General features: G+C 42.5%; 1 protein-coding gene across 10 annotated transcripts in view; it reads right to left on the bottom strand.

Annotated features, from left to right (window-relative positions):
• ccser2a (coiled-coil serine-rich protein 2a) overlaps positions 1–13774 on the bottom strand; it is a 499558-nt gene that overhangs the window by 478802 nt on the left and 6982 nt on the right. The window contains exon 2 of one of the 10 annotated variants that reach the window (XM_069885631.1): positions 10523–10693. The exons of the other annotated variants lie outside the window; for them this stretch is intronic. The gene's annotated coding sequence lies outside the window, so the exon portion shown is untranslated. The remainder of the gene's footprint in view (positions 1–10522; positions 10694–13774) is intronic. 10 annotated transcript variants of the gene reach the window in all.

Genomic DNA, 13774 nt, shown 5'->3' with positions numbered 1-13774 from the left:
AGAATTCAGACCTGAAGCCTAATATTAAACTTTTTCCCACAGCTAAATTTTCAGAAACCAAGGTCAGTTAAATTGTCTTCTCATTTTCATTGTCTTTTCTGTTTTGTTTACAACCTTTCCAGTTTTATCTTTTGTTGATGTGATAATCAGTGCCCTGTTTTATTCCAATCCCCAAACATATCTCAAATTATCTTAACCTTAAATTATTAACAATACACTATTTCTTTGATTCACACTTAACTAGACCTTAAAACTATGGAACCCGTATTATGAAGCATTAAATATTCACTTCTTTTTCACCCGAGTTGCTTTTTCAACGGTGCCAATCAGGTTATCTTTAAAGTTTTGGAGACACCATGGCAACACTACACATTTAGTAACCTTTCAATGCAAGATATTAACTTACAAAGTTATCAAGAGCTAATAGCACAGAATCTCAGCCCTTAGTAGGCCTACTTCTCTGTTATCTTTTGGGACTGGGAATGACTTGCCTCAATTCTAGTTCTTCCAGTGCAAATTTGTTTTAACACTATTCCACATGACCATGTCTTAAGAGCAAGATCTTGGCCTAATGCTGTACTGACATGACACATACATAGACAAACAAAACAGATGTACGATCTTCTCCAGACCCTTTTCCTCACTCCATTCCCATCTTGATCTCTTCCTTTTGTCTTCACTTTTGATCCTCACCCCTGTTTCTCTTGTCTCCTTCACTCTCCTCCCTTCATCAGTCTTTCTCCCTTTTCATTCACCATTCCCTCATTGATTGGAAAACATCAGCAGGGCTCTGTTCTTGTATTGTGAAGCCTCAAGCAGCATCTCTGGCATAATACTGTAAAGGATGTGTGCTTTATGATGGGAAATGCCTTTTGAATTACAAATTGCATCACCTCATCAAAAGAATTTGGAACTATCCATGCATCATTTCAAGGATTGGAAGTTCTAAGTCCATACAGAAAAGAAAGATAGAAAGCAATTACAGTATATACAGTTTCACCTTCAACAAAAGAGATTTAAATCTAAACAGCAGAAACATCACCACCATAAATTTAGAAGGCATATAAGGGCTAAAGTATGTGCAGCAAAGATCCACAAACAGGAAAATTTAGATGATCTGCTCTGTGTTGTTGGTTGAACGAGAAATACCACATTATAGAAGTTTTTTTTTCCTTTTGATAATTGTGAAGTCAAAGCTATATAGAACTCAGTCAGTTCCTTTTAGATTAAGATAACAAAAATCTTGTTGGCAAATATCACAAAGCAGTAATAAATTATGCAAATATTTTAACTGTATTTTCAACATGTTTGTAATGACAAGCCGCTGTTCTGCGCAGAGCTCCAACAGGAGGCGCCCATTGTCGTTGCACTTGCCGACGCCATGCTTGCCCAGGATTCCTGGCCAGGTTTCTGAGTCTTTGCCGACACGAGCGTTGAAGTCGCCCAGGATGACAACCTTGTCGGCTGTAGGGGTACGTTGGATGAGGTTGCGCAGGTCGGTGTAGAACTTGTTCTTTTCTGCTGGTTCCGCCTGGAGGGTTGGAGCATAGACACTGAAGAGGGTGATGTGACGCTTGTTTTGAAGTGGGAGTCGCATGGACATGATTCGGTCCGAGAGGCCTGTCGGAAGGTTTTCGAGTTTGGAGGCAATGAAGCTCTTGACCATGAAGCCTACACCAGATAGGCGTCGTTCATCCGAAGGCTTGCCAGACCAGTAGAGTGTGTAGCCCGCGCCGCGTTCTTGGAGGCTGCCTACATCTGCCAGGCGGACTTCACTGAGAGCGGCTATGTCGATGTCAAGTCTGAGGAGTTCATGTGCAATGAGGGCAGACCGACGTTCAGGTCGGTGGCTGTCAGTCTTGTCTAGCATGGTTCTGATGTTCCAGCATGCTAGCTTGAGTTTGTGAGCATCTTTTGAGGGGGAGGACGTGGAGGGGGAGGACGTGGAGGGGGAGGACGTGGAGGGGGAGGACGTGGAGGGGGAGGACGTGGAGGGGGAGGACGTGGAGGGGGAGGACGTGGAGGGGGAGGACGTGGAGGGGGAGGACGTGGAGGGGGAGGACGTGGAGGGGGAGGACGTGGAGGGGGAGGACGTGGAGGGGGAGGACGTGGAGGGGGAGGACGTGGAGGGGGAGGACGTGGAGGGGGAGGACGTGGAGGGGGAGGACGTGGAGGGGGAGGACGTGGAGGGGGAGGACGTGGAGGGGGAGGACGTGGAGGGGGAGGACGTGGAGGGGGAGGACGTGGAGGGGGAGGACGTGGAGGGGGAGGACGTGGAGGGGGAGGACGTGGAGGGGGAGGACGTGGAGGGGGAGGACGTGGACCTGTCCTCGGGCCTGCGCAAAGGAGCTTTTAGGTGGAGTGCAGTGCCCTTTTTCAGCAGAGGGACAGCCTTAAGACCACCTGGATGCATCCCCGATCCAAACACTGGCACCTCCTGGACTACATCCTGGTGCGAGAAAGTGACAAACAAGATGTGCTCCACACCAGGGTCATGCCTAGCGCGGAATGCCACACTGACCACCGGCTGGTTCGCTGCAAGCTCAACCTTCACTTCAAGCCAAAGCCCAGGAACAATAAAGCCCCCAGAAAGAGGTTCAATGTTGGAAAACTGCAGTCAGACGAAGCGAGAGGAAACTTCCAGGCAAACCTCAAAGCAAAGCTCGACGTTGCAACCCGCCTCACGGACCCGTCCCCTGAAACCCTCTGGGATCAGTTGAAGGCTACCATACTGCAATCCACTGAAGAGGTACTGGGCTTCTCCTCCAGGAAAAACAAGGACTGGTTTGACGAAAACAGCCAGGAAATCCAGGAGCTGCTGGCAAAGAAGCGAGCTGCCCACCAGGCTCACCTTACAAAGCCGTCCTGTCCAGAGAAGAAACAAGCCTTCCGTCGCGCATGCAGCCATCTTCAGCGCAAACTCCGGGAGATCCAAAATGAGTGGTGGACTAGCCTCGCCAAACGAACACAGCTCAGCGCGGACATTGGCGACTTCAGGGGTTTCTACGAGGCTCTAAAGGCTGTGTACGGCCCCTCACCCCAAGTCCAAAGCCCGCTGCGCAGCTCAGACGGCAAAGTCCTCCTCAGCGACAAGATCTCCATCCTCTCCATCCTCAACCGATGGTCAGAACACTTCCAATCTCTTTTCAGTACCAACCGCTCAGTCCAAGATTCCGCCCTGCTCCAGCTCCCTCAACAGCCCCTAAGGCTAGAGCTGGATGAGGTTCCCACCCTGGATGAGACATATAAGGCAATCGAACAACTGAAAAGTGGCAAAGCAGCAGGTATGGATGGAATCCCCCCAGAAGTCTGGAAGGCTGGCGGCAAAACTCTGCATGCCAAACTGCATGAGTTTTTCAAGCTTTGTTGGGACCAAGGTAAACTGCCTCAGGATCTTCGTGATGCCACCATCATCACCCTGTACAAAAACAAAGGCGAGAAATCAGACTGCTCAAACTACAGGGGAATCACGTTGCTCTCCATTGCAGGCAAAATCTTCGCTAGGATTCTACTAAATAGAATAATACCTAGTGTCGCTGAGAATATTCTCCCAGAATCACAGTGCGGCTTTCGCGCAAACAGAGGAACCACTGACATGGTCTTTGCCCTCAGACAGCTCCAAGAAAAGTGCAGAGAACAAAACAAAGGACTCTACATCACCGTTGTTGACCTCACCAAAGCCTTCGACACCGTGAGCAGGAAAGGGCTTTGGCAAATACTAGAGCGCATCGGATGTCCCCCAAAGTTCCTCAACATGATTATCCAACTGCACGAAAACCAACAAGGTCGGGTCAGATACAGCAATGAGCTCTCTGAACCCTTCTCCATTAACAATGGCGTGAAGCAAGGCTGTGTTCTCGCACCAACCCTCTTTTCAATCTTCTTCAGCATGATGCTGAACCAAGCCATGAAAGACCCCAACAATGAAGACGCTGTTTACATCCGGTACCGCACGGATGGCAGTCTCTTCAATCTGAGGCGCCTGCAAGCTCACACCAAGACACAAGAGAAACTTGTCCGTGAACTACTCTTTGCAGATGATGCCGCTTTAGTTGCCCATTCAGAGCCAGCTCTTCAGCGCTTGACGTCCTGCTTTGCGGAAACTGCCAAAATGTTTGGCCTGGAAGTCAGCCTGAAGAAAACTGAGGTCCTCCATCAGCCAGCTCCCCACCATGACTACCAGCCCCCCCACATCTCCATCGGGCACACAAAACTCAAAACGGTCAACCAGTTTACCTATCTCGGCTGCACCATTTCATCAGATGCAAGGATCGACAATGAGATAGACAACAGACTCGCCAAGGCAAATAGCGCCTTTGGAAGACTACACAAAAGAGTCTGGAAAAACAACCAACTGAAAAACCTCACAAAGATAAGCGTATACAGAGCCGTTGTCATACCCACACTCCTGTTCGGCTCCGAATCATGGGTCCTCTACCGGCACCACCTACGGCTCCTAGAACGCTTCCACCAGCGTTGTCTCCGCTCCATCCTCAACATCCATTGGAGCGCTCACACCCCTAACGTCGAGGTACTCGAGATGGCAGAGGTCGACAGCATCGAGTCCACGCTGCTGAAGATCCAGCTGCGCTGGATGGGTCACGTCTCCAGAATGGAGGACCATCGCCTTCCCAAGATCGTATTATATGGCGAGCTCTCCACTGGCCACCGTGACAGAGGTGCACCAAAGAAAAGGTACAAGGACTGCCTAAAGAAATCTCTTGGTGCCTGCCACATTGACCACCGCCAGTGGGCTGATAACGCCTCAAACCGTGCATCTTGGCGCCTCACAGTTTGGCGGGCAGCAGCCTCCTTTGAAGAAGACCGCAGAGCCCACCTCACTGACAAAAGGCAAAGGAGGAAAAACCCAACACCCAACCCCAACCAACCAATTTTCCCTTGCAACCGCTGCAATCGTGTCTGCCTGTCCCGCATCGGACTGGTCAGCCACAAACGAGCCTGCAGCTGACGTGGACTTTTTTACCCCCTCCATAAATCTTCGTCCGCGAAGCCAAGCCAAAGAAAAGATTTTCAACATATTTGCCTGAAAGATCAAACAATCTCAATATGATCACTTTACTATGCAAAGTCCAATAAATACATTAAAACTACCTTTTCCCCAGGTTGTGAGGGGCATTTTAATGAGAACATATATCCTCACCAATCAAATTAATTATATCCTCACCAATCAAATTATTTTGAATATAAGCCATATTTAGTAATGGTGCTGGCAACCACCAGCACCATCTTCCTATGGACTTTATATTCTAATACAAAAGGTGCTCTGCTATTCCATTTTTCAAGCGTGACTGAAAGGAATCAACTATGGGGAAGAGAACACATGCCAACACACCAGTACCTTGACATTTATATTTCAAAGCATTATCTGTGTCTTAATGTCTGTTAACATTTTACTTATGCACTATTTGAAACACTACTAAATAGGGAAGTAATGACCTGTGATGCAGTACCAGGTGAGCTGTTCACACTGGACCATGAATTCCCTGATTTATTTGGATATCGTGGTTCTAAGGGAGGGCCCAACCTCCAATCGTGACATGCCGAGTGACGTATTATGTACTCCCAGGGCAGTGAAATTGTAGTGGGAATAAAGAACAAATGCGCACAATGTATAAAAGACCAAGGGAAAATCTACTGCAGTGGGCTTCACACTGTTCAAACTTAGGACAAACCCACAGACCAGCTTGTCATCGTTCCCTAAACAATAAAATATAACAACTATTTACATAACATTTATATTGTATTAGGTATTATAAGTAATCTTGAAATTATTTAAAGCACAGGTACATGCTAACAGCTCCGCTGGCTGCCCTATGAAATATAACTGCACTGATATTAAAACTACCAGATTGATGCATGCACATAGGCATTAACGTCACTAATGATACCCAGTTGAATGGGTTGGCCATTCATACTGCAGCCAAGTCAACTCTAAGTCAACTCGGCAGGGGTCTTATACAATCTCTTATTAACCACCGATCCCCCCCCCCCACCCCACCCCAACCACCTGGTTGGGAGCCAGGTGACCCACTAAATTGCCCGATTCAACCCATGTTATTTGGCAGTTTGAAAGGGGCTAATGAAATAGTAAATTATAACCTTGTACATGAGGAAACAAAGATTGAAGGTGCTTGGAAGTAAGTACAGGAGGTTGTAAGAGTTATTAGGTTTTTCACACAGAGAGTGGAGAGGGAATGAAATGTGGGGCCAGCAATGGTGGTGGAGTCAGTTGCAATAGTATTTTTAAAAGACTATTAGATAGGTACAAGGAACTGAGAAATATGAAGGATCATGCATTAGGGAAATTCTGGGCAGTTAGAGAAGGTTATTAATCGGCACAATACTTAGGCTGAAGGGCCTGAACTGTGCTGTATATTTCTCTGTTCCTTGTACATTATTAATGAAATAAATAGGTTTTCAAAAATAAATTGGTTTTATTTTTCATCATTGACCAAAGGTCATACAGAAAATGCTAAACATATTTTAAACCTAAGAAAATTAATCAAAAATTTGCAGTTACTGGAATTTGGTGCCAAGCTACAACAACTAAAGATAAACAATAGATTCATCTGGGCTCTTTTTCAGGTCATTGCACTGTGTGTATGAAACTGGTGAAAGACCTAAACTAAAATGATTACAGATAAAATACTTAGAGAAATATAATTCCAGCTCCCTTTACATTGCTATTATGAAAGCAATACAAGGTCATACAGTAATGTCAGAAATGCAATTTGTTACTTCTGATTACCAGTACTTCTATGCATTTGAATAGTTGAAAAAGAAACAAGCCAAGTAGGAAGATTAAGTTAACTATAAGATAGTATTTTCTTATTTTTAACCATGGAATATTTTAAACTTCCCCCAGGATTCCCATTTTAAGTGATCAACCCTTTTCATCATGAATGCTGCATCATCCACAATACCAGTTACTTCCAGAAGTTCCTACTGGCATAAATGTACGAAATAGTCATTTTTAAAAAATGTTCAGCTCTAGTCGACTCATTACAAACTCTGAGGCAATTATTATACATCAAAATAATTTGGAGGTTATAAAGCATGTTGGTACAGTCCCAAGACTGCGAAAGGCATTTAGCAAGTCTCATCGTGAGAAATTCTCCAACCCCTGAGCAGCATTTTCATCTGTGATGCAGGTTATTAAGTTCAAAGAAAGCACTGTAAAATTAACAAGATCTCCAAAACCACTCTTCTTACAGTATCAACTTTCCCATAGAGATAACATCAACATCCTGAATTTCACATAGCTCTGCTACTCACCTTCTGAATTCACCAATAGCCTGGCTCTGCAATAGTCAGAAATGTTTTTTTAGATTGCAATGTTGGGAAAAATCACTGAAAAAATTAACATAATAATTGCCTATGTGGTCATTCAGACTGGATGTCCTGGTGGTTGGACGTGCAGTAGAGTGAATGACCAAAAATAAAATTTACACTGCAGCCTGCCTCCAAAAAGTTGTAAGGGTCCTGCAGGATAAATCTCTGTGCAGGAATTGACTCAAAATTCCTTTTTAGACTGCCCATGTAGCAGAAAAATTCCTTGATTGTGCCATTACATGCCTGCGGTCTAAAAAGCATAAGAGACTCCTATTCCAATAGATATAATCAATATCAAAGCAATGCTCACTGTAAAATTTGATATCTACTATCAAAACATTTGCCATAGGAAACAACTGAATCATAGAGCCTAAAATGTAAAAATTGTGAACGTTCTGTTGAAACTACAATAAATTTGATCTTTTTTAAAAAAAGCAAGAGTGCATTCTTAACAAAGGAAAAGTAAATAAGAGTTTGGTAACATTATTAAGCTCACATACACACCCTGTTCATTTGAAATGCAATTTCAAAATTGAATATTATGGTACTGAACTGAGAGGGTATCTGTCATCTGTGGTTACATTTATACATCAAATCATATTTTAAAAGTCAAAGATACCATAAGATGAAGTGCATTAAAGCTTCAGTACATGGTGCCACAAACGGATATGGGTTTGCACATGATCACCAAACATGACTGGGTTGAAACATCAGCCATTCAGCTGTGAGACAAGAAGAGCACTTAAATCTGGAGAACACTTAAATCTGGAGAGCTCTTCAATCTGTAAATTCCTCCTGTCTATTTTTTCATGCTACCAATCATCCATTTTTAGAGCCAGATTAGAGAAGCAATAGTAGATCATCTGACTTCTAATCCTTGAAATTGTACGTCATACAAGAAAAAGGGAAAGATGAACGAATATTGGTATTCATATAACAGAAAAAGGATGGCTATTTCAGTTTTAAATTGGAGTATACAGAATTCATTAAGGAACTTTTTTATATTTCAAAAATATAGTGCCAAACTACAAATCCAAACATTAGCATTATCATTTGGCAGCACTGTATTGTAACAGTTAACATTATTACAGTGTTGGCAACCAGATTCAAGACCAATGCTGTGTTAAGGACTTTATACATTCTCCCTGTGGGTTCCCTGTGTGCTTCAGTTTCCTCCCATGGTCCATAGGTTCAGGTAATGTGATAAACCACTGTTCTGCCATGAATGGCTGCTGCCGGATGGACACAACTCCCGAGACTGATCCTACCCATAGCCCATTGCATGCTCCCTTTCTCTTTGCTTCGATCAATCAATGAGGATGATGGTTATTCCTGCTTTTAGTTAATAAAACCCTGATAGTTTCACAACTTTTACCTTTTGTAATTATTGATGGTACATCAATTTTATTTACAAAAATTTCAAAAAAAAGCATGAGGCAGCATCTGAAGTCTGAGCAGCTTGACATCAACCCTTGGTCGCCGGATGCCCCAAACATGTTCAATCTTTGACTATGCTGCTTGAAAAATTCCTGGCAGTGGCCACGGATGCCATCACCATAGATACTAACCGAATGAGACTACTACTCTCACGCATCAGGCCCCAAGTGTTCCTGATGATCAGCGATGACAGCTCATACCAAGCAGCTATGGAGATCCACAAGGCCCAGTATGCAGGAAGGTTAATGAGGTCTATGCCAGGCACCTTATGGCCACCAGAATACAGCGACCTGGTGAGTAAAGCGCTGATTACCTGCGGGCCCCCCAGATCCTGTGCAGAGAGTGCAAATGTAAGGCCGTGTCGGCCGCACAGAATGCAGAGACCTCATCAGAGACGCGTATGTGGCTGGTATCTGCTCTGGGCACATATGGCAATTACAACTGGAACAAAAAGTACTCCGCAGGTGCCGCTATCCTAGGATGGTTCATCATCCCACCCCGTAAGTGACTGGTCCCCTACACCATCCCACTCCTTTAGTGATCTGACCTCGGCTGCCATTGCAGGTGATCTCTCCAAGTGCTACTTCTGCAGGCATGGTCAGCACTCGAGGAAACAGTGCCCTGCCAAGGATGCAGAGTGCTCTAGGTGCCGAAAAAAAGAGGCATTTTGCCAAAGTTTGCCTGTCCAAACCACCTGTGAAATCTAGCAGCGCGGCATATGGTCAGTCATCACTCTGGGCATTGCAATCAGTGCCATCCTCCCTGCACATCAGCAATACCAAGTTCGAATCATGCAGGTCGCCATTTTGGACTGCGCACCAAACACCATCTTCCCAGGCATATGATACCACGAGGGGCTGAGGGCAGCCATCTCAGGTGCATGAGCACCCATCAGACTATGAATCCTTACTGGCCTCCATCACCCTGAACAGGAACCACTGCACGAACTCACCAGGTCCATGATGGACGCCCAGGTAAATGGGCGCATTATCAACTGTTTATTAGATAGCGGGAGTACAGAAAGTTTTATCCACTCAGATACCGCCTAATGACTGTTCCTTAAAGTACGTCCCGCCAAACACAAGATATCACTCGCATCCAAATGAGAACTGTGCAATATTATGAAGTTTTTTTTTATTAAATATTTCTGTGAACAGATATTTCTTCTTCTTTGGCTTGGCTTCGCGGACGAAGATTTAAGGAGGGGGTAAATGTCCACGTCAGCTGCAGGCTCGTTTGTGGCCGACAAGTCCAATGCGGGACAGGCAGATATTTAATAACATTAAAAACCAACATGAATTAGCAAGTTCTAACATTACAACCTTGAGCCTTGCAAGTCTTCAATTGGCAGAGAAAACATTCCTCAGGGCAGGAATTAATTAAATAATTAACACTGAGGAATTGTGCAGACAATGATCTAGGGAATTAAGTAACAGTTTCTTGGTTAAGAAAGCCTCACTTCTGTGTCACCTGAACCTGTGAACTAGATTAGATTTTGTCATTGGCCTTCAATAAAGTTTGGTGCCTTACTGTAGACCCAACTGTCAATTTGAGCCAAGGTATCTTTTACATACATCTCAAAGCAGCCATGATCACATTAACGTGCCAGACGACCGACACTTGCTCCTATTTATTATGTTCAATAGGCCAGTATGATATTGGTTTGGCAAATTCCACTGAAATAACATCTGTATTTATATGAATAAAGTCTGGGAGTACAAATTTAGCTCACCATCTTTTCATTTGGGTCAATGAGATTTGAGGCACTTCAACGATCCAGAAAGTGAAGTTGAATGTTCATTGGAGGAAGTGGCCTGTGTCCATATTGTAATTAATGTTCTCCAATTCAATGACAAGTTCAGTCCAGAGCACAGAAATCCAATAAACTGCAGATGCTGGAAATCTAAAATTTCAACAGTAAATACTGGAAATAGTCAGCTAGTTAAAGAGATCTCTGGAGAGACAATGTTCTCTCTCCATAGATGCTGCTAAGTGTTTTTAACATGTGGTAGTGGTTCACAATTAGCATTAATTTATTAACATTATTCAGAATTATGCTGGGGTAATGTGTCCTCATTTGCAAATTTGCTGAGCACTTTTGGATATTATGGTAATGACTAAAGCTTATTCAATAAAGTATATACACAACAGAAACTAGCAAGGTTGTTCATCCATGTGCCTGAGATGGCAGCTCTCAGCCCCTAGTGGTATCAAATGCCTGGGAAGATGGCGTTTGGCACACAGTCCAAAATGGCAGACAGTCCAAAATGGCAGCTTGAATCCCATTTTGCCTTTCTGGCTGTAGAGGTCCCATTTAAATTCCACAAAGGTTCTCGCATGTCTCACCTTTTCATCAATAGTATCAAACCCTTTTATAATTTTGAAAGTTTCAGTCATTACAAGGTCTCTCATTCTGCTTTAATATATGAAAATCTACTTTTCACATTTCTCTGTGGATTATAACTTTGTCGTGGTGGAGAAGTTTGTGTGGTCATGTGATCCTGAGAGTGATGCCGTCTAGAGCTATGCTCCTGGTAGGGTCACCAATGGCGGTAAAGTTGAGGGTGAGGTCCCTGAAAAAAGAACAATCCATCCAAGTCCTCAGTGGTGGAACAGGTGGACGAAGTTACTCTGAACTCAACAGCTGTGAAGGCGGATGAAGGCTGCAACAAATCCATCAACTCCAATCGTCGTGGTTTTCATGCCATTGGAATTAGTTGGTTGATTTGTGAAGAAACGTGATTCTTGGAGTGCAACATCAAGTACATATCAAGTACATATTAAACAAATGCATGCACAGGTGTCTTCGTTCGGTGGATCAATGGAATAAAGGCCATCATCCTCGACTACAAGGGAGAGCAACGACATTTCTCTAGTTCCCATTCTAAAATGTAGTTTGCAGAATTTCAAATGTAAACTTACCTGAGATATAGTCATGGAGTTCTACGGTATGGAAACAGGCTCTTCAGCCCATCTTATGCCAACCAAGCTAGTCCCATTTGCCTGCATTCACCCATATCACTCTAAACTTTTCCTATCCATGTAAATCTTTTGAATATAACAATTGTCCCTGCTTCCACTACTTTCTCTAAGCTTGTTCCATATACCCATATTTCTCAATAATACAGAATTCCAAAGATTCACATCCCTCAAGCGAAGAAATTCTCCTCCATAAACATTGATATCAACTATAGAATTCCTCCAAAGAACAAATATCCTCTTGCCATCAACCAGGTCAAATCATCAAAATAGAAGAGTTTCTAGCTAAAATTGAACTACCAAAATTGCAAAAAGAGGAGCAAAACAAATTGATAAAACCATTTGAAATAGAGGAAATACAGGATATATTAAAAAAGCTACTGAAAAATAAAATGCCTGGAGAGAACGGACTCCCAATAGAATTCTATAAAACTTTTAAAGACCTATTAATTCCTCCTCTCCTGGAAGTAATGAACCAGATTGAAGAAACACAAAACATGCCAGATTCATGTAAAACAGCAATAATTACAGTAATACCAAAGACGGGGAAAGATCCACTAACACTAGCATCGTATAGACCAATATCTCTACTTAACTCAGATTAGAAGATAATAGCAAAACTATTAGCAAACAGATTGGCCAACTGTGTACCAAAAATAGTAAAAGAAGATCAAACTGGATTTATTAAGAAAAGACGAACAACAGACAATATCTGTAAGTTCATTAACTTAATCCATGCAGTACAAGGAAATAAGATGCCAACAGAGGCGATTGCTTTAGAAGCAGAGAAAGCCTTTGACAGGGTAGAATGGAATTATTTATTCAAAATAGTACAGAGGTTCAACCTACCAGAGGAATATATTAATTGGATTAAAGCATTATATAAGGGACCATTGGCGAAGGTGACAGAAAATGGATATATATCAAACCAATTTAAATTAAGCAGATCAACTAGGCAGGGATGTGCACTATCTCCCTCACTGTTCGCGTTAGGTTTAGAACCCTTGGCAGAACTGATAAGAAAAGAAAATAAAAAGGGATAAAAATAAAAGAGAAGGAATATAAAATCAGTCTATTTACAGATGACATCATAGTATATTTAACAGAACCAGAATTATCAATAAAAGAATTACATAAGAAATTGAAGGAATATGGAGAAATATCGGGGTACACAAATAAAAGTGAAGCGATGCCAATGAATAATGCGGATTTCACAAAGTTTAAGAAAGAATCACCATTTAAATGGCAAACACAAGCAATCCGATACCTAGGTATTAGACTAGATAATAATCTAGGCCATCTATACAAATTAAATTATCAGCCATTAATGGAGAAATTACAAGATGACTTAGAACATTGGAAAGATTTACCACTAACACTGATAGGAAGGATAAATTGCATTAAAATGAATATCTTCCCAAGGATACAATTCCTATTTCAATCGTTACCAATTCCCTTAACAGAGAAATTCTTCAATGAGCTAAAGAAAATAATAAGGAAATTCTTATGGAAAGGGGGGAAATTGAGGATAGCGCTAGATAAATTAACAGAATGGTACAAACAAGGGGGCTTACAGCTACCAAACTTTAAGAATCATTACAGAGCAGCACAATTAAGATATCTATCAGATTTTTATCAAACAAGGGAAAAACCAGATTGGACCAGGTTAGAACTAGATAAAATAGGGGAGAAGGTACCAAACATATACTTTATAAGTGGGATGAAAAGCTGGTGCAACATAGAAGTTCACCAGTACTACACAATCTGCTCAACATTTGGAAGAAGATTCACGTAGAAAGGAAAAAAACAAATTACCAACTACCAAAATTATTATTGATGCAAAATCAACTAATCCCTTTCACAATAGATGACCTTTCCTTTAAAGAATGGGAGAGAAAAGGGATCAAAAGAATAGAAAATTGTTTTTTGGGAAGTAATTTATTATCTTTTTAACAAATGAAGTACAAATATGGTATAACTCACGGTACAATGTTTGCATACCACC

The sequence above is a fragment of the Narcine bancroftii genome, chromosome 6 (assembly GCF_036971445.1).
Source record: "Narcine bancroftii isolate sNarBan1 chromosome 6, sNarBan1.hap1, whole genome shotgun sequence".
NCBI lineage: Eukaryota > Metazoa > Chordata > Chondrichthyes > Torpediniformes > Narcinidae > Narcine > Narcine bancroftii.
The sequence above is the reverse complement of the archived record's forward strand: the minus strand, read 5'-3'. Positions and strand labels throughout refer to the sequence as shown.